The 23,335-nt window shown below is 35.2% G+C and overlaps 1 long non-coding RNA gene across 2 annotated transcripts in view; it reads left to right on the forward strand.

Annotated features, from left to right (window-relative positions):
- LOC112683753 overlaps window positions 1-18,653 on the forward strand; it is a 110,989-nt gene extending 92,336 nt beyond the window's left edge. The window contains exons 5-6 of one of the 2 annotated variants that reach the window (XR_003148617.1): window positions 16,917-17,054; window positions 17,238-18,653. This is a non-coding gene — a long non-coding RNA (uncharacterized LOC112683753). Of the gene's footprint in view, window positions 1-16,916 lie in introns of both variants that reach the window. The other variant, XR_003148616.1, reaches the window with a different exon arrangement.
- Window positions 18,654-23,335: the final 4,682 nt, after the last annotated feature.

A 23,335-nucleotide genomic window follows, 5' to 3' on the forward strand; every position in this document is an offset into this window, starting at 1 on the left:
AACACTGATGTACACCGTTTTGTCATAACATTGTTGCACAATATTATTCACTTGTGCATCGGTATTGTTCACGTTGTACGTAACATCAATTATTTGTCGTGCAAAACTATTGAAACGTTTCTTATTCGGCACTGCGATTATAGTACTCTATACCGGGGAATCATAATTAATTTAAAAAGTTTTTTTCTTTTCTTTCGTTTTTTTTTTTTTTTTTTGAATTTCAATTGGTACGCTTAGATGTTCAATTATATTTTCAGTTGAATAAATGAAACAGAATTTTCAGCCTCGCTCGTTATACGAATTCAATTCCCAGAAAAATGTACGTTACACTGCGTCATACGATGCGCACAACAATGTTTATTTATTATCTCGATTTCTAGAGGTAGAGAATATACCGGGTTCCAACGCGGATGTTGCAATGACATAAAAAGTTTTCGTTTACTTTAATCGATTCCAAATATTGTATAAATATTACGTGTGGTGTGTGAAATTTTTTAAAAAAAATATTGATTTATCTTTTAACTATGGTTTTCTGTACGCTCGTTTAACAATCCTTTATTTTAGCATCTATTGTATCTTGCACACTTATTTACAATTAAAACTTATACGCGGTAGTTATAAATAATGATGATATATTATTATTTGTGCGCGGGCACGCGTGTGAACGGTGTACTATGCGGTAAACTTCACAAATTAATTATACATAATATTGTATACGTCATACGTGTATCACTATTGTGTGTAAAAATGTTTAGATAAATATATTGTATATACCTATTTATATATTAATAGATGGGGTAAGAAACTTAGAAAGTTGCAAATTTTTATTCCAGTTTTTACTTTCTCATGATAAGATCCGTTTTAGAGAGAAAAACTCAAATTAATGAATTTTGATAATTTCATGTAGGCAGGTACTTTTCTCGTAACGCACGGAAAATAAATTGATCCAATTATTTTTTATTTATATAAAATAAAATGTGTATAGTATGTGTAAGGACTTTTGAAACTATTACCTTTTGAGTTGATAGATAATAATTATAACTTCGGAAGTCGATATTTAGATTTTCTTCTCTTGTAATAAACGAACGGTTCTTTTCTACTTTTCTACCATTTTCGCACTAACGTATGTCACATTAAAACCTCAACTCAGGAATATATTTAGTCTCCATAGTTTCGCTCAGATTTTAAAACAATAAATTTAATTTTACATCAACCTTTTTGCTTATTAACCGACAGAAATTGAATATTTTTTATTTTTTTTTTTTAATTGGACATTAGCTAGCTACTATGTCCATAAGAAACTCCCGTGCGTATTGTGCTGTATGGTAGAGATGAGTTGCAGTTAAGGTTGCCACATTTGAATCATGGCAAATCCGGAGACGAGATAGATTAATAAGCAAAAACAGAAAAAATAAATAAATCAAATTATACTATATATTTTTCAGAGTTGAGATTATTAAAAAATTTGATTTAATTATTTAATTTAATCAAAAGTGGTTTTGTTTAAATCAGTTAAAACATTTGATTTAAACAATGTAAAAAAATCGTTGTTTTAAATAGAAAGAAAAAAATGTTTGTCCTATCATCTACAAGTTTTATTAAATTTTCTGCAATAGTTAATCCATTATTTTATTTTTATTGTTCAGTGATTAAACGGTGTTTACTTTATGATCTAAGGTGTTCACACGGTTATACGGCTGCAGATAGTGTAATCACAGAATACATTATAATTATAGCTTGATGTATAAATGTTTTTCAACTACCAAGTATTTCAATATTTTAATTTTTAGTTAATTATTAGACCTTTTGAAAAATAGGAAACGCAGAAACACTAATTTCATCACATTCTAGCACTTATAATCACTATAATAATAAAACAATATTATTAAGTTGCACGGAGACTAAAGTATAATAATTAATGTTATGTATATTATTAGTATTTATTAATAAATAAATGATCCTAATAATTTTTATTGTATTAAAATGTACCTAATGACTAATAACTAATAAGTAATAGTCAAGATCAAGTCTACAGTAGTCAATACGATAAAAAAAAAACCCCAACGTATACCTGCATTAGTTGTCAATACTTATTTTTAATTTTAATTTACAACACATTTCGTATATTTATTTTTATAATTTATTTACATTCCAAACATAGTGCATACTTCTGTTGTTACATTTTTACTATTTAGTATTTATATGTTATTACTTTTTAATTGTTAGTATTATTATTTATTAATTATTCACCGTGGGCACGTAGCTAATTGCTACTATATTTATTATTACTTTTAATTATTTAATTATACTCCTTTAAGTTCATATATTATATTATATTATATTATAAATAAACCTATACCGATAATTTTATTTCGTTTGAAATTCGATTAAAATTTGTTTTAAACATGTAAAATTATTGGAATAAACATGATTTAAACAAATAAAACATATTTCAAACGAATATAACCATTTTTTTTTTCATATAAAAACATATTTTTTATTAACTCTGATATTTTTATGCGTATAACTGATAAAAATTAAAGTATAATTAATAAAAGGTAATACAATTTGAAAAAAAATGTTAATTTAATTAAATATTTTATTAGGTATTGAAAAGTACAAAATATGTTAATTTAAGTTTAAAACCGTACTTAACATTTTTTGTTGCGCATTTTAATAATTTTATCTGTTCAGGATTTTTCGAAAATTGCAAAAATTCTTGACACTTCATATAATAATTTAATTTGACAAATAATTCTGATTTCATCATGTCCACTGATGGACGATTTCTTTTTTCAGACCACAAATATCCCATCAAAGAAAATACACAATCTACAAAAGCGTTACTAATAGGTAGAGATGTTAAAATACGGTATTTTATTTTTTTTTTTTATAATACCTTATAATACCGTATTATACCGTATAGAACCTTGTAGTACCTTAAATTATAAGGAATTTAACAAAGGTTATCACTCCATTGTTAATTATAAAATATAAATTATTTTAAAATGAAATAATTGAAAAAAATGTTCAAAAAATTAGAAAAAATTGAAAAAACACATAATACAACAATTAATTCACTAAATTCACCAAATTAATATTTAGTCATGCTATCGATTTGCAATTATGATATAGGTAACATACGTATGTATTTTAAATATAGAAATACAAATTTTTTAAACAGAAATTAAGATAAAACTATACTTTTATAGTTATATACTATATCATTGTATCTATATATTTACAATATTTGAATATTATAATAGTACAATAAATTATTTATTAGTCATTTTTAACACCTAAATTCTAAATTAACACGATGACAATAAAATTGTATATTTTTAATTTTTATACTAATACTATACTTTATTGGAGATCCATTTTATAAGTACTATTAAAAAATTAATACTTGAGTTACTAAAAATAACTAAAAATAACGCTTTCATTTTTTTTTTTTTTATACTGTCTGTATAAAATATTTTTATACCATGTGTATAATACCTTGTATAATACAATTTTATACCACTATATAATACAAACTCATAACTACTTATAGGTATATTTTTCCAACAATTTTTGGAAGTTCAGTGAAATCATATTTTTATCAACTCTACCCATATTAAATCTGAAGATACGTTTCATTTTTCTAAGCTCACCTCACACTCTCCGTACATTTTTTATTTCGTTGTAAAGTCGGTCTTCTTCAATTTTATTTAAGCCTAATAGGTTCACAGATTTTATTGCATCGTCGTACTCAATTATTTTATTTTTTAAATTAAAGTTCGAAAACATGTTAAAAATAGAATCGTTGAAAAATTAATTTTTTTTTTCAATAATTAATAGTTTTTTTGTACATTTCATTAGCTTTTTTTTTGTGAATTGCTTGCTCATTTGGCCGAAGTGATGAAATATTTTTCATGACTTTTTCACCATAAAATGAAATCATATAATGAAGTCATTCATACGATTTTATCTTTTAGACCTAGTATAACATTGTGTAAGTGAACAGAAGTTACGGAATTTGTTTTGAGTATTAATATCGCCTCACTTGGTATATTCATTTAGTGGTGAATAAAGTACAAAAAGCATTCTGGTAAACTTACTTTACGTGGCAAATCAGTAATTTCTGTCTTAGCAATATTTTTCACGAACTTTTGTATAACTTCATGACACGTATATTCTCCTCGGTATTTAAAATAAGACGAAATAGCAGGCCAAGACATTATCAGTCTATCAACAGCTTTAAATAAACTTAACCATCTTGCTGGTTCATGTCGAAGAACTTTGTAGTTCTCTTACGCGCATAGCACTATATGAAAATTCGGCATAAACTTTCAACACTAAATTTTCTGCATCATGCGTTAATTTTTTTCATAGAAATTCTAGCAGCGTTATGAATTGTCACGACAAATACAATTTACTTAGATTATTTTAGTTTCAGCATGTTTTTCAAGAATTTTTTGATAGACCGAATTACGAATGCCGTAATTCATTGATGCTTTGTCTGCAGAAAATCCAAGTAATAATTCAGGATTCAAATTTAATCACTGCATACATTTTCAATATTTTCGAACATTTTTAACGATGTATCATCCAGATCTTCATAAAAATCCATCAGTTTATTTTGGATTCCTTTTTTAATGTGAAAATTCTGAACAAAAATAGAGTACATTTTTAGAGAACCCTTATTGACTTATTGACAGCAATTTAAAAATAATTTTGAAAAGCAGTCACCATTTTAAAATCTTGAATAGTTAGTTCAATTGTGTTAGGACTTAAAATGTTTTTGACTATTTCTTCTGTCTCAGTACCTACGTCAACAGTAAACTTTTTTTGCCATGACAGAATCTTCAGTATTCAATTTTATTCTACAATTCATTCTTAAATAACTATTAATTGCTTAGTAAATTGATGCTTTTTCAATGATTGCTACTTAAAGTTTATCCGAGATATTTTGTTTATTTATAAACGCAGTCATTAATAAATAACGTTGCAAAGTCTGTATAGTTTTTTTATGATTTCCACTGTATAGGAGTAAATGTGTAGTTAGAGATGTACAATGTACATAATAAATTGGATTAATTTTTGTAATTTATAATTTTTTTGTATCTTTAATATTTAAAAAGATAATTTCAAAAAACATAAAAACGGGCATTTTTCACAAAATGTTACTATCATATAGTTTTTTTAGTTTTTACAAAAAAATATTGACTGTACGAAAAATGTATTAGAATCACTAATTTTAGTAAATAACAAATTCTACAAAAAAGCTTTTTATATTTTTTTAGGTAAAACCAAAACTTGTGCGATAATATCTAAAAAACTAGAAATTTTTACATTTTCTCTTAACTTTGAGCTTAGAACGCGACCTGTTAATCATATTATATATAAAGCTCAAATTTTGTAGATCTTATTTTTCGACCCATAGAAAAATATTCCTAAGCGGCACTCCTCAAATTTTGAAGAAAAAAAATCGTACATATATAAATAACGGGCATCCTACTGTACATGTTATGTGTTAGAATACAGAACCGTCCTATTTTACCGTAAAATTAATGTGATACATAGAACATTTCGCTTTTTAAACTAACTATTTAATCTATTTAAACTAACCGTTTCTTATATTTTACGTTAGTTAACCACGACAATTTCACTTTTCTTGGATTATCTTCAAATTTCTTTCATGATGATAAAAGGTGTAAGTATACAAGAACTAACTAATACCTATTAAACAACCGGGTACGATGTACGAAATCAATTACATGAACACAAAACGCAAATCGAAAATTCGATCAAACACAACCGGCTGTGTGGTTGAAACTCGTGTTTTCGAAGACTGTAATTTGTAATACGTATAATAATGTTATCGGTGTTTAGTAGTTTAATTTAATGTACAACGAAAAGTCAATAAATCGTATTTTATCTCTTTTTCTGGTGTATGATAATCTTTGTTCTCGGTGCTTATCGACTATCTATAATTTTATAAACAGAATTAATTTTACGATAACCCGGAGAATAATTCACTGAACTCGTAGACCGTAGATTTATTTTGTAAAACCGGATTATAAGGGTGAAACCCGAAGAAGTTGCAACCCTAGTTGTAACTCGTATCGGATCGGTTTGATAGAGCGGTGGGGTAGCAGTTTCTGTTCTGAAAACGGTGACATTTTCCTCTCGGAAAGCGAAACCGCCGGTGACCGTGTCCGAACGTTTAAACATTGCTGCCTTGTATCGCTCGACCACAACTGCATGCACCCATAATATATAATATATATATGTATATATGCCTATCTACGCATTATTATACGTGTTTAACTTTAGATATGAAATAATTATCGTTTAGCGGTAACGAATATTTATGTTACGGAAAAGTTTGTTTCTAATATAAAAAAGTAATTTTAATTTGATTGGGAATATTTCAGCGTCACATTTTATATTATTACATAAACGGTACACTATTTTACCAACGGCAATTTTTCAAACCGAAACGGTTCGAATCAAATATATACAATAATAATTATAGTCATAAATTACTGGTGTAATCGTTTGGGTGCCGATGAGTTGTCATCGTTTCCAGATATAGTAAATACGTTTCTGTTTGCACACAATTGGGCGGTTTACCGGTTAACGTTTTGCATTTAGATTAAACGAAAATAATATTCCGTAACGTTGAAAAAAACTTTTAAAGTCCACTCGAACCGAATGAAATGTAATTACATTGCGGTGGCGGTACACATAAAACAGAATCATTAGGAAATGAAACGTTAACCTTGTATCCTCCCATTGTCTGAAGATTTTCGATAAATGTACGCAAACCTTTAATTTGGTGTACCACTATAAATTATAATACACGTTCGTTAACGATCGTTGTCGAAACCGAATTTTATTTCATTTTTTTATTCGATTTTTAAAAATCGTCAGGAATACATTATAGCCAACTCCTTCCCTCTACTGTTCGACTTGTTATTATTATTGTTAATTTCGATTACTCGTGTTGAATCCAATGAATCGATATTACTTCGAAACATCCGAATAATCGGAGTACGAATATGCCGTTGAATATTGTGTGTGTAATCATAATTATTAATATGTACACGATTACATCGAATATTTCTCGTGACTTAAGGGGGAATAGTGACAGTTACATATTTCATCCTGCTTATTGACGGTATAGCGGTTGGTTATGAAAAATGTTATGGATTCGGACGCGTTCCGTTAATAGAAACTCGGGCAATATCGCTCTAACTAATTTAAATTTATTATGTTAACCTCATTAGTCATTACTAATAGTTTGATCACGAATTATAGAAATTGATCAATATTGGTTCAATTGTTCGAACGCCATCATCAAATTGTACCGATAGTTAATTAATAACCAAATAATGATTTACGAATAAAACGTTTTCGATACGCTTCGAATGTATACCATGCGTTATTGAAATTAGAAAGCATTATCACGTATACAAATATTCTGTATTCGTAAATCATTTTTTTTTTGTTTAGAAAACACATTTTTTCAAAAGACCCGCGTAAACAATGCACTAATGATTAGAAAACCAACAACGTATTGTTTCGCGGTCTGTTCGAAAATGTTTTTTGAACGTGGGACGCAACATAACGCGCGGGCGAAAAACCAATAAATCACGTAATGCCGATGTTGTTTTGCGCGTAAACGGTACTCGGACGCCGTGGCCGTTGGATCGAAGATCGTAACATCGGGACAGGTAGATCGATCCCGTTTCGTGAACGGAGCAGAAACGATAGAAACGGTGAACGTGTGATGACGGGTTTCGTGACCGAATGGCGGAAATATGAATACGCAGGGCCGTATCAAAGGGGGGGGGGGTGGAGGCTAGAGACTAGAGGTGTCTACGCCCCTGGCGCAATTCCTGGAGGGCACAAAAATGAAAAATTTGCAACTGAATTATTACTAAAATTGAATTGTTATAAGTATATAAGTAAAAGAAATATTATCTATTTATGTAATTACTTATACGTATTACTTAAATTACTTGTATTACTCATATTACTTAAAAATATTATAATGTTAAATCTATGTACCTACTTATAACTATAAGTTATTGATTTAAATAAAATTAAAAATCGCTTATACAATTATAAGGAAAAATCAGTATTTATATTACAACTATAAAAAAATATTTAGTTTATCGTGAGTTTTTTTTTTTTATAAATTAAAATATTTAAGGGCGTATTTTGAAGTTTCACCCCGGACGCAATATTTGGTTGCTACGGTTGCTCTGTTAACTGATCGGTACACGTCGGACGGGACGTGGTGTTATCGAGCCACGATATCATTGTCCCCAGTCGACGACGAGTCTTTGGACCCGAAAATTTTTCACCGCGCACAGTCGTACAACTACCGCGCCGACCATAGACGCAACTAGGGGGGGGGGCAAGAGGGATTTTAGCACCCCCGATTTCAAATTTAGTATTCTGGTTTTTTTTTTTATTCGGATCTATACAATCTACAGCAAAAACAGTAAAATACCATTCAATTTTACTTTCAGTAATTTCAGCACCTCCAATATTTGGGCTCTAGTTGCGACCATGGCTCTCCGTATCTAGTCGAGCTCTGATCGCGATGATTAAACGTTTACACGTACTCGATGTAGGTGTTCTCCCAACGAAAACGTAATCGTTCGACGGCTCGCACGTCCCTTTGCCGCCCGTGTTCACCGCGAACCGATAATGAAGTGATGCGATCCCGTCGGTGCATTATGCGCTCGCACGTTCATGCTGTACAATGAATCAGTGTGGGGATAGCTCAATGAAATAAACATGAACCGTATAATATATATTTATGTAGAGGTACTTTCTGTAAGCGCGTCTAAGTTTATATATACGATATTATAAATGGGGTTAGGGAATCGCATCAACGAGAATCGTAGTCGTTGGGAAACTATATATATATACGTATGTACATGCAGTGGAAAGGAAAACAAAAACTGTCGATTCAGAATCGTAATGACGATAATAAGTCATGAATTCACCCTTTGGCGATACCGGCGCCTCTAGTTCTTTTTTTTTTTTCTTCTTCTTGTTATTATTATTATTACCGTTCGAACATTTTTATAAGAATAATGACCGATAATAAAGGAAGGGGGCGTTCACACGGGCGGCCGTAATGCGTTTTTAATTATCGCTAGTTTCGTATACAACAATAGTTACGCGTATAACAATATATATATGTATAAAATAAAAGGTACAACACATCTTCCTATATGTATGTACATATTGTTCGTCATCGTATTTCGACTCCAAAACGAACTATTGAAATTCTCGTGTTACCGCAAACGACGGTGATACGACCGTATATTAGTGCGTATTATATGATTACACAATATTTTCGTTAAAATATTATTTTACAACCGTTCGGACGTAATAGTACTTAAATCGCTAAATGAGTTACAAGGTGACTTGGACGGCGATCCGACGGTTCGACTTGTACGCGATCTATTGGTCGTCCACGATATTCAACGAGTTCTACAGCAGTTTTTATAACGGTACAACATTTCTGTATACATTTATGTTGTATGTGGACGACTGTGTCCGTTACAATTTTTTTTTCCTACAAAAATCTACACGGCACGTTGACAATTCGTCGTCAACAACCTTGCTCTGGTGATGCGATTTCCGCTGGTGTTCGATACATCGGACCTTTAGCGTTTACAATCCAATCGCCTTGAACCACGAAACTTTTCATCTACCATATTTTTAGAGTGGTCACGCTGTGTTCAGATGGTAGAACGTGAACACTAATTGTTGTGACGACTGTCGCTCGTTCCGGTGGACTTTTTGATACTAGTCGGATCGCTTTGTTGCTTGGTCGTCATAATGCCACGTGAAAAGGTTTCGATACATTTGCTCGGGAGAAATCAACTGCCACGACTTTCAAGTTTAGCTCAACGATCGGCAATGATTAGATATTTTTTCTTGTACAGGTTCATGAATTTAATTTCTCGGTTCAAATTGATAAAATATTGTCTGTAACTGGTAATAAATGCCGCACGTTTATTATTTTTAATCAAGTAATATGTGTGTGTGTGTTTTTAAATATTCGATCGTGAAAATATTCGTATTTTGAATAACAATTTGTTTAACGTACAATGATGCAGTTTATAAAGGTGTGCCGTTGATTCAAAACGCATGAATCTAATTATACGAAACCGCATGGGCTTTCAGTGCGGTTTAAAAATTATTTTGTCTGATATCGTCTTCAGCTAACAGCGAAATAGATTCGATTTATCTCAATTTTTCGTATTCTATGTGTATGTATGTGCGTTCGTGCGCGTATGTATGGGCATGTTTAATGATTATATATGTAAACATGTATGTACGTGTATGTATGTGCATAATGTGAATAAGCGCTCCACCGTGTACACTCGTTCTAAAACGGAAAACGAATATTTGAATAATATCAAAGAGACCGCCAAAACCCCTTTATCCGTTGTCCTTTGCGGGCAACTTCGAGGAATGCTAAGCTTGACATCATATATTGTTCGTGCATTGTTTACTCACTGCGCATTTAGTATTTTTTTCTGAACGTACATGATAGGGTACACGGGTCTACACGGCGTACTATCTACCCGAAAATTCAACCCCAAGTCAAACATGTTCATCTTTTATTGTTCAAAGGACAAACTTCCTACCAATCAACATATACTAATAACATCAAAACATTGTTGTCTTGTCACGACAAACTATTATGGTTTCGGAATAGTTTAAAATCAAACTTTTTGAGATGGCAAAAATTAAATTAAACAATATCATTTGCATAATGCGCGCATATAAGTACTTAATGCGTTAATAGTGTAAAACTTGTATACTACAATAGGTTTGTAAACAGTTTTCTGTGTTTGTGTTATCGTTGTCGTAATAACCGAAATGACGCGTTGAAACATTACCCGCAGTAAATCTTTTAGAAATAATATAGCAAGGAAGTTATTACTTAATAAAAAACAAAAATAAACATTCGATGGAAAAAAAAAAAGTTCAAGGTATAAATATTACGGCCTATGCAAACAGGTCGGCAGACCGTAGCTATATAAAGCCCTTTAAGAATTCAGTGGATGCTTTTTATTTTTATTTTTTTCTGCCCTACACCACCACCCCTGACCGATTTACAACAGATTGACCGCGGATCGTTTTTACGCTCGAACGCCCCCGCGGTAGTGTAGTAACAAAAGGGCGGAAAATCCAGTGGGATAGCAAAAAAAAAAAAAAACCGATGACGGGGGAGAGAAAGCTGTCGATTTTGTAAACAAGCCAGCGACCCCCTCGGGTAGGTTTTTTTTCTCGTACACATTTTGTTACTACTTAACGTCATGATAGGTGGGGGCGAGGTTACGCCGGAAGTATTTGGAGAAAAGGTCCGCTTTGAAAAAAAAATAAAAAAGAAAAGTTCGAAAGGAAAGGGATTAAGGGTTGGTGGTGGTGGTGGCCGACACTTCAAAATGACCGTGAAGAGATACTGCGAACCCTTTATAAAATAAAAAAAAAAGAGTAACGAGGGTGCAAATGTCTGAAAGGAAAATACGGCGGCGAATGTTTATTTTATCGGACTTTGAATACGTAACGGGAGAAAGTTTTAGATGTAAGGCCGCGCGATCCGTTCGGACCGGTGCCGCAACGTACACTCGCCTACACAGCTGTTGGGTTCCAGCGGCTTCAGACGGGCGTCGCCCGATTGCGGCCCTAAGTAACATTTTTACCTTTTCACCTATCCCGATTGCGGCCCATACATAGCAGGTAGGAATTACTATTCAAGTGATTATCAAAACCAAATAAATATCCCGATTGCATCCGATACGTATTTTGATATCGTAATCAACTATCGTAATCACGATTTATACGATAAGCGATATTCGGCGTGGTAATTTCCATAGATATATACAACAACTATTATCTATTTTTTTACTGTAGACAATTTATTATTTTAATATTCGACTATTTATTGACTATTTACTGACATAATTGTATTTCATATCTTTTTATATTGTAAAAAATATATTATTTTACTATTTTACTATTTGTTATTGCAATCTTGTAATTATACTTTAAAAATAAATATTAAACATTTTGTGAACCAATGTGTGTCTGGACGCAATCAGGATACTTATATTTGGGATAAAATACGACTACCTGGATTCGGACCTCAATCGGGCAACTTCGCTTCAGATAACCTTACGTGCACAACAGTGCAGAACATGTGTTTTAAGTAATTTTCACTAGGTGTCACTTCAATAAAATTTTCTACCATAATAGTTCGTAGACGTAGTGTTCTTCTGCAGAGAATCATACAAGGAAAATAAACTTCCGAAAATTATTTGTTGAACGCGTGTGGGCAACGGGAACACCGGTCCTGTTCACCGGAAATGTAAACATTCAGTGTTGTGACGAAACGCGTAAAAGCGGACGTGCACACGGTCGTATGGTTGTGATGTTGTCGATGCTTGATTTGAGGGGGGACGCAAGGGCACGGAGTACACCAACTAATTTTCTGAAATTTTAACGTCCCTCTACTACTATTACGTTATAACGCTTAACACGTTTTGGGGACGCTATTTTTTTTTTTTTAAATAGAGTCCTCCTCCTTTAATTTTGCGAAGTCGAGCACTGAATATTGTCGATTCTCCGCGTTGAGCTGTACCTCAGCGAACCAAGTACCGTCGGTGTGCAGCTTAAAAGAGTATTTTTTGAAAATTTTCTGTTTTATCTGGTTCCTAGAAATGCTATGGGAATTTAAAAAAATTCATAATTCTCTTTTTGTCTAATATTAAATAATAATATATATAATATATTATATATAATATAATAATAATCGATGGCGTGTTTAATACAAACTGTACATTGATGGTAAAAAGTAGTGATATTGTTTCACGTGGATATACATGATCTTGATAATAATCGAGGTGAATTCAAGCTCGCTTTGAACATCGTTTACTATTAAAAAAAAAAAAAAACATAATTCATATCACAATTCTAATAATAATAAAAAACAAAATACATCCCTGCGTTTTCATTTATAGAAATATTGTGATATTTTTTTTTTAATTTTTATTCATGAAATCTTCTCGTCTGGTTAGGTTTATGAGGGCATGAAAAGTCAATGGATTTGATGGTATGAAAATAATAATTGTATCTTCAAAATCTACTGTTGGCCGATGGATGTGGTATATATAAGTACCCATGTTATTATACGAGTAGTTGATGTACACACTAAATCAGGGGTTTTCTCTAACTGTCAGATTTGTCCGCCCTGTTTTCTTTGTGGCTTCCCCATTGCGATCATCGACGGTCGAAAATTGCAATTTTTTTCCCCTTCAATGCTGGTTTCTACTATTATTTACTAATGGCAATACCTGGATTCGTAATCGAGCTGGAAATGATTTTTTTTAATTATTCTAACCAAGTCATTTTTTATATTTTGACATTCTTCAGATTTTTACTGAAACGATTAAAAAAAATATCGACATTTTACCTTATTTTCCTTCAATAATCGTGTATTATTTTATAAAATGAAATTATAATTTGAGTAAAATTCTACCGGTTTTTAGTTGAATTTTAATAATCTATGCATAATAATTCGATATAATGTTTACCATGCAGTTAAACTGTTTCAACTATAATACATTGTCTCTCATAGTGAAACCTAATTTTTCATTATACTTTGACAAACAGTCTCCTATCTATATCTATGCGCTTTTATAACATCTAAACGTCTAATATGTTGATAACAATATCATTATTATTCGCCTTATTAATCATAATGCGCACAAAGTTGACTCAATAGCTGTTCATTTTTTGACATTATTTACATTTTCCGACGGTTTATGAGTATCATATAACACGATTATAATATTTTACTTACTGTAATAAAATATGTTTGGCACATAAAGGGCGTCATCATCGCTGCCACTGTGTATACGTATATAGCTAACATTTAAATAAAATAATAAATAACCTTCTCCTCTCGATTAAATGACGAAAATTCGATATGATTATAAAATTTTTATTTTATGCCAGAACACAGATTCGAAAACTATAGCGATGCGTTTTTTTTTCGAATTGGGTCACGGAGGAATATTTGTAAATATAATATAGGTGTTACATAAGACGTATGCATTTATTAGTTCGAATTACTACATTATTTCTGTAACAATAATAACATAAAATAAAAATAAAACATGTAAAGCATTCGTACTGTGTTTACATTTATACATTTTTTCACTGCGCTTACAATCGGCATACTAATAATTTTTTATCGCTAACAAGCTACCTGCACGTACCGAGCTAACGTTTGTGTATATTAAAAATTTCAATATCGCAGCAAATAGGCGATTTAGCGTTTTAGAATTCTTACCTACAGCACAATAATATGCCCTCGTAATTAAATTGAACTGGTGTGTACGTTCATCAATCGCGATCATTAATGCGCGTAACCGTTCGATAGACGTACGAAGTGAAACAATGTTTATTTTTTAATTTCTCCCCCCCCCCCCCCGTTTCGCAACGTTAATTCAGGTGCGCATAGTAGACGTGTAATACGCGCTCTTATGTGTATCCGTGCACTAGGATTTTGTTCGTTTCGCAACTCGTGTATTGTTTTTAATTATCGTTGATGAAAATCGCAGCATGAGAACGAATCTATTCTTACGGCAATAATAATAATAATAATGAAAATAATTGCTGCGCGCAAAACCAGAATCTGTACGTTATAATAATAATAATAATAATAATATTCGTCCACGTATACAGCATGTTCTTTCTCTAGCCCGTACGAAAACAATTTCCACTCGATAATCGAGGTTCGCGGGTTATTATTTTTGTTGTTTTCCGCAAAGAACAATAAAATATTTTATCCAAGTCTCAGTCGAGCACCGACGGGAACACGTTATGTTTTCGACGAAATGTTTTCTAACACGTTCGGCACGGATTACGTTTGCAGTCCCGTAGAGTTGGTTACCGTCTTTACAAAAGTATAGAAATGTTTAGTGGACGTATCAAGTACAGTAAGTACTGTATTTTCGGAATGTTCCGATTTTCGGGGAATTCAATTTTCCCGTAGTTTTTTTTTTTTTTTTTTGTTACGCACATAACATAAGATCCATAGGGGAAATATTACGTTATGAATATAATACGTTCATGTAATTTGTACTCGCAATTATTAACCTGGTCTTTGTGAAGTGAAGTGGGAGAATGATTTATTAAAAGCGAGGAAAAAAAAAACTTAAGAATATAATAATCGAGACCATCCGGCCTCGGTGCTCACCAAAATGTCAAAAGAAGCAATACCACTAAAAACTTACATTTCCCTCCACCGCGTATCAATTACTTTTCGGTGCCGGTTTTTTCGCCACTTACCCTACCGCCGCCTGCCCACCCTAACGCAGTGCGCGTTCACTCCGAACACAATTTAAAGTCCGCCGGGCGTTTTCTCCGTCATTGTGTTCGGTTTTTGTGACGGCACAAGACTTTAATAGACATTAAACCCAGAGGCTATTTTAATTTTCTCCGACTTCATCCCCACCGACTCCTACCACCGGTCGCTCACCCGCCAGGGCCATTTGCCGCATCGACTCGTTTTATACGGCTCACCCAAAATGAATATGTACACCCCTCGCCCACGACGCAGCGCCAAAGACGCGCCCGGTTATCCGCTGCCCCTTCTTATCTCACGCGCAATACAATTCGCCGGGGTCTTATGTACGTATTATTTTTTTTTTTCATTTTTTTTTTCCGATACACTTCAATACGCTCCCTCGCCGAGGCGGCAGTCTAAAACCGCTTCGGTCGTGTCTCACAAATGTTATTTCCAGCGACGCTTTTCGGCGATTTTATCAATGTCCGACCACAACGTCTGCGGCTGTTCGATTTCAAAACCGTCATCCATTTCGCCCCGCCATCCATCTATGAGTCCCCGAACCGATATTCAGTAGTCGATTGCACATAGCACCATTTTCGTGTTCACTTTCTGTGCGTATTCGGCTCGTTTTTTTCGTAAAACAATTCAAAATGTTTGAGAACCACATAGCATTGCGTCGAATGTACGTGATATCGATGTACGATAATTATCTTACTCTGCTGTACCTGTACATTAAAACCTATTAATTAACATATATCGTATACGATGTATGCTGTTCGACAAGTGCAAAGACATTTTTTTTGGATTAAATGTTTATGAGCCACTACATTTTGACTAGCATGTACGTTAATAACGTTCAATTATCCACGGGGGAGTCCCGTACGATTAATCAAAAACCGCATATGAAATGGTATATCGACAACGCGCTGACCTTTACCGACGGACCGTACACAATGTTCAGTATTTCGATGTCTGTAGTGAACCTCACACCCAACCGGTGGTCCGTGGACTCATCTCAAGTGGTCCGCGAATGAAGAAATTCAAATTTAAAAAAATGAATGAAATTATACTTTATATTTTTTGTTATTTATGAAATTAAGGCTTAGCACCCTACAGCCAGATAATACACTCCCGCAACCAATGAAAATGTATGTACAGATATAAATAACATTCGGTCATGCGGGTATATCTGAATTTTGATAAATAGTTATATGCGTTTTTCCACTACAGTATTATGTTTCATAATCTGACGATAATGTGTTATGTAAAGTTTATTATCACGTAGGTATTATCCACTAACCTACTTACTTGTTTCGTATTTTATCTTCATAATATAGACTATTATTCTTTTACTCGTATGATATTTATTTGTCATATCGCACGTGCGTTGTGAGTCGTGCGTTGTGCGTTGTTTGATTAATTAACGTTTTTAATTAACATTTATTTATTTGTATAATATTTCTATTAAACATCCCATTAAAAATAAAATACAATGATGATTACAATAAACCTTGTTTTACTAATATTACAGTGAATAAGGAAGTAAGACCACAGTGCGTGATTTGAACCACAGTTATCAGTAATTATGCACTTAAACCTGCAAAATTGGGACGACATTTGAAGACAGTCCACCCAAATGTTAGAAATCGTTTTCGAGAATTCTTTAAAGGTAAGAAGGAAAACTTTAAAAAAATGAAACTTGGGACAAGTGGTATAAGATTTAAAACCTCTGAAAGAGTGCTTCATGCCTCATATGAGATCTCTCTATTAATTGCAAAATCTAAAAAACCTCGTACGATTGGTGAAACTTTGGTTAAACAGTGTTTGTTGAAAGCCACCAATGTGATTATAGGTAAGGAAGCAGCAAAAAAGAAATACAAGACATTCCTTTATCAAATAACACGGTAAAATCACGAATAGAAAATATGTCACAAAACATTGAAGAATAGCTTATATATCTCATAAAAAAATTTCTCTGGTTTGCTCTTCAGTGTGACAAAAGTACAGATGTTGCATATTGTTGTCAATTGCTAATCTTTGTTCGATTTTTAAGTGAAGATAGTACAATCAAAGAAGAATTATAATTATCACAAGTATTAGAAACTACGTTAAAAGGGATTGACGTTATGAAAATAATTCTTGATTTTGAAAAACAAACTAATGTGGGAATATCTTGTTGGATTTTGTACCGATGGCGCCCCTGCTATGCTCGGGTCACGTTCAGGTTTAGCTACATTGGTAAAACAAAAAAATCCAACCACATAAACAGCGCACTGTATTATACATCGTCAAGCGTTGGCGTCCAAAACATTACTAAAAGACTTAGCTTTTGCAATGAAAATATCCAGACAGTTAGTCAATGCTGTTAAAAATAGTACACTCAATACAAGTTTTTCAAAAATTATGTGCAAATATGGACGCTGAGCATGAAACATTACTATTTCATACTGAAACAAGATGGCTTTCAAAAGGAAATATGCTGGCATGTTTATTTGAGTTTCGAGAGGAGTTGAAGGGTTTTTTTAATTGATAAAGGTATAAAATAATTACATGAGCAAATTTCTGAGCCAAAAATTGAAATGCAAATTTCATATGTTGCAGATATATTTGCTCATTTAAATTTAAATTTGCAACTGCAAGGTTCTGGTAGTGTTAAACTTGAAGGTTCTGCAAATATTTTCGTATTTGAAGATAAAGTTCGCGCTTTTTTCTGTAAAATAAATCTTCGGATTGACAAAACTCAAATAAAAAATTATTACGCATTTCCTACACTGCGAATTCTTATTGATGACGAACACTAAAAATGTTTTACTGAAGATATTCAAAATAAAATATTAGAACACTTACGAATCCTTAAAGAGGAATTTACCAGATACTTTTCAGAATATGGTGTAAGAGACACTGATGCTTTTAAGAAGTTAATTCATAATCTTTTCACTGTCGAAGTCAAGAACGTTCAAAAGGAAATGCAATAATTATTAGAGCTTCAGAATGACAACACCTTTAAAAGTTAATTTGAATATAATACAAACTTAGAAGAGTTTTGGTGTAAAAAGGCTAAGGGGATATCAATCCAAATGTTCGGCAAACAGCATTGCATTTCCTCGTGGTTTTTTCAATATGTATTTAAATATGTATATATGCGAGCAAGAATTTTCTTCACTACTTACTATAAAAAATAAATAACGAAATCGTCTAAATCCAAGTGCTAATATGCGACTTGTACTGAGCAACAGCATCGTTCCAAGAATTTCACGACTGGTAAAAGAAGCGCGCCCTGATAAGTCACATTCATTAAGTATATAAATGTATTTTATTTTTTTCTCATTGGACAAGTTTTTTAATATAAGTTCGTTTGTAACATTTGAATTTGTACCATCTTTTTTTATTAAATAAAATTTTTAAATATATAGGTTAAAATATTTTTCCATTAAATAAACTTTATTCTCGATTTTATTTTCTAGAAATTATAAACTATAAAAGTGTAAAAAAATAAAAATAAGTGATATAAGGAGGGGGCGATTGAAATCGGGTCGTGGTCTGTAACGGTGAAAAATTTATAAAAGTGGTCCGTGCTTAGTGTTGAGTTGTGAACCACTGCATAAGGTACTTGCACAATATGTAAACGGATCGTTGGAAAAACATTCGCGAGCCTCGTCGCTTTTGTTATTTTTGCGAATGTTTTTTCCGACCAAAAGCGACATTAATTACACATGCCGTTTCGCGGCGTGTGTTACGACCTGCTGCAGCTCTCCGTACAAGTGGTCGTTTTTCGCGTCACGACCGTGCAAGACCGGTGGCGCTTTCTTTGCTTCGCTCGCACGATCGACAAAAACATAAAACGGCGCGTACCGAGAACACGCTCGAATGATATGTAAATTACGACCCGGATACATGTGGAAAACATCGCGCGTTGACGGTTGTCCGGGGGGGGGGGGGGGTTGCTGATCAATTTTTACACATAGGTGGTTTGGTTTTTCGCGACACCGATGCACAATATTACATGCGTTAATTACCTACTACCACAGATAGCTGTAAAGTGTTAATAATAAAATTTTTAAATATTTTTACTTTTTTAGCGATTTTCATGGACCATTAATCTAATTTTCTCAACATTTCGGGGAGGCTGCAGCTCCCTCAGTCCCCCCCCCCTGGCTACGCCACTGAAGTACGGAAAGGGACATAATATACAGCGTATACGCGTGACATTGTGCGCGTACACATAGCTCGGTACGGTTGATACGCGTGCACCAGAATATAAAACGCGTGGCGATAACTTTTTCCGGAACGGCATTAAATCCGCCGTGTCCGCGTTCCTCGTAACGTGTTGTACATTTCACGCTCCCATGTTATACACCGTGCGATTATGTGATTTCATATGTATCGTCGTATCGCACGAGCCTATGTCTAGTATTGAAATATCTGCAGAACCGCTAGGCGACGACGACGATTATGATGATGACGACGACGACGATGATGATGATGATGATGATGACGCTACGCGGAAATAATAACAATTTGAATATTTAAGAATTAATTGAAAGGATTAATATCAGTTACAAACGGTGGGAAACGGCTCGATTTTACGCCACGGCGGACCAAGAATAAAGGTACACGGTATCCCATTTAAATGCATACGAATGCAAATTAGTTTGCGGAACTCGTACCGGGTGGGCTGGGCGTCTGCAATGACGGTAAAAGATGAGATCGGATACATTGAAATTAATAAGTCCGCCGGGAAAGAGTCGCGCAGCGGCGGAGGAGACGGAAAGAAAAAAGGAATGAGGTCGGGAGAGAGATACGAGGAGTATAAAAAGGATTCGAGGGTTTTAAATTTTTCGATCGTATATACACGGACGCGGTCGAACGGGATAAAACCACGCGCGCGTTATCCGGCGGGATCGCAAAACGTTTCCGAGTTTATGGGCGCGCACAAGACGAATAAAAACGGTTTTATCGCTTTTTTGTTTATTGCACATTTCGTTGTTCGTAGCGCTCGTCGTTCGACGATGTTCCGATCCGGCTTTTCGCTGCAGACGTGTACGTTAACCGACGTATACGACATTAATTATCATCACGACGCGCGATAAGGCTATTGCTCCGTGTCGCGCGACACCGTGGATTAGGGCCAGTGGCGTGGATAGAATTCTTTTCCGGAGGGCGGGGTGTTTAAGAGTCAATTCATAATGTTCTTAACATATTTTAATACGAGGTCCTATACAATAATATTACATTATTATTATCATTTCCCGTAGTTAATGTGAAATTATTTTGATACTCAATTTTTAATACATACCTAATCATAGTGAAATGAAAACATGATTTTACTGTAATACGTAAATATTAATAAATAATAATTAAATATCATTTAAAAAAATATCTTGGAGGGTGGAACTCCCCTGGAACTACGCCCCTGCTTAGGGCTGGTGTTGGAAAGGTGGCAGAAAGTTGAACGGGGCACCGAAGCGTGGTCGATTTACGTTGTACGTTTTCGACGTCATGATTTTCGCGTGCGCGCGCGCAAATAATGAACAATCGACGAGGACGCCCGCGAGTAATTGCTGTTTCAGTCGTTCGATGAACACCGGATATCGGATATCCGACATTCGGTTCAATTGTTGTACAACCGAAATAGCCAGTAGAAAACGAAAAAACAACAAAAAAATCCAATCCCGACCGGAAACGGCACGTCCCAAAACCGTCGAAAATCGCGTGCATTCCGAATGCGTCGGCGGACGTGCAACAATAACGGCGTGCATGACCACACGTGTCTGTTCGGACGCCTTTTACCCGTCGCGTCGCCGCAACGATTTCGCACGTTACGGGTCTGCCGGCTGTAGCCCTGCGCAGGATCGTGATGCCTAAGGGCCTGATTACGCTGTGTCATACGCAGGGTCAACGAGAGTTTGGGGCAGGGAGGAATAGAACCCCGGGACCCGTCGTCTCAACGTTTTACACAATGTTCTCATCGTACCAAAATATGTACAAGTAGTATGTACGTCTTGGCCGAACAAGTGTTAGTTGAGGGGCGCTGAAAAGTTCTCGCCGGCCCTGGACCGTACGCCATTTATTCGCACGCGACCGGGATTCGTTTTCGGCGCAGGGGGTCCGACGTGATCGAAAGAAACTCTGGTTCGGCAACCGTTGAGCGGGCAGAACGGACGAGTCAGGTTTACGAGTAAAATATTTAGACCGTTTGACTATTTTTTGTGCATGATGCATATCGGGAGAAGAAACAGTTAAAACTTGTTTCGGCGGAGGCGGTCCGCAACATCTAACCCCGTGTCGATCGTCCGGTGCTTTGTAGACGATAAATTGATCGTCGTTCGCGCGCTCTACACACGGCACTCGTGTACGGCGAAATGCGATCGAAACATTTATTCGAAACTCGCGCCCCGTAGGTCGGTACTGTAATCACACGCGCGTTTGACAAAAGAGAAAATAAACGTCCGAGTTCGATATTTATACCTGTATACACACAGGTAGCGGATCGCCTTACGTTCGTCCCTACCACTCGACGCCCGACGGACGTGTAAATATTTTATGCAGCGCCGTACGTGTATTTTTTTTGACAATAAATCGCTTTCAAAGTGCACACCTTACGACCCGATCGCTGGAGCACGTCGCGTCTTAACGTCGCGCGTAACTCAAGCCCGACGACCGATTGGGTCTAACAGGTATGCGCTAGTGCACCGCTGCGCGCGATGGTGTACACATATTTTAGTGTAACGTATCCGCAGTGCAGTGTTTGCGGTTCGACGCTCGTGGACGTCATGCTAATCGCGAGGTACGGGCGTCGAAAACGAAAATAAAAAAAAAAAACAACCAATACCCTCGTGATATTGTATCATTCCGTTTATTCGCGAATAAAATAATAATATTGATTTCGTGCGACGCCATCGCATCGTTACGCCCCGATCGATTTCCTCGGCCTCGGCACCGCCGTCGAGGTCGTTTTGTTCGGGCCCCGAAAGCTGCGGAACATCAACGTCGAATTCCGTTTCGGAAGAAACGGTGCACCCAGACGACTCAACCGGTGTGTTTCCGGAGGATCCCGTTGCTTCGTGACGCCGACGTGTTAATGTAGGGCGACAAACGTCTTGTCTCACACAGGATTGTCCTGTTTTTTCAATCGGAATTAAACAGGACGCATTTAATCCTGTTTTCCGGGACTGTCCTGTTTGTCAACCTTGTTTTTCACCGTTTCTTCATCAAAAAGTGATTATAGCGATTTATTGATAGGCATCAATAATAAACGGATTTAGATATTTTTATCCATGAAATCCAATCACATGCTCAAATGTTGTTTTCAAACGATGCGGTACAAACGGTAACATGGACGATGCGAGGGTGCGAGCCACGATTTAATTCGGACGGGTCCGTGGAGTCCCGGGATTCGTCCCCGCGGAAACGGAAGGTCCGCGGAGTCCCTGCCTTCCGCTGCTTCGGGCGCCCGTGGGCCCCCGCGGGACCCGTGCAAGAATAACTCTTTATCGTTGCGGTTTCGGACACGTGGAGGAACACGCTACGGGTTCCCGGACGTAAGACGACCGGAGTTGCGCGTAAAAATCGAATTCAACGTCGAAACGGCGAACGGTGTTCGTAAACTCGATGCCGCGACGATGCAACATGTTCCGGCCACACGTCTTTATATGAAAAAAAAAAATTTAAAACACTCTACGATAACGTGTTACATCGACACGGCGTGTTCATTCGATCACGCGGCGATCGTTGTTGTCTGTACGGTTTGGTGAGCGTCCCGGAATGTTAAACGAGACGAAAACTGTTCGACGGATCTTCGTCACGCACGCTCGCGGGAATGAGGAGGGGGGGGAAGGAAAAAAAAAGGGAAACTCGTACTTGAAGCCACGTCGATCCTGACGGCACGCGGTGTTGATGTCATAACAATCGTATTGCGTTTCGACAGCGGGGGACGGATTGGCCTCGGAC

This window comes from Sipha flava, unplaced genomic scaffold (assembly GCF_003268045.1).
Source record: "Sipha flava isolate LNK unplaced genomic scaffold, YSA_version1 234_pilon_pilon, whole genome shotgun sequence".
Taxonomy (NCBI): domain Eukaryota; kingdom Metazoa; phylum Arthropoda; class Insecta; order Hemiptera; family Aphididae; genus Sipha; species Sipha flava.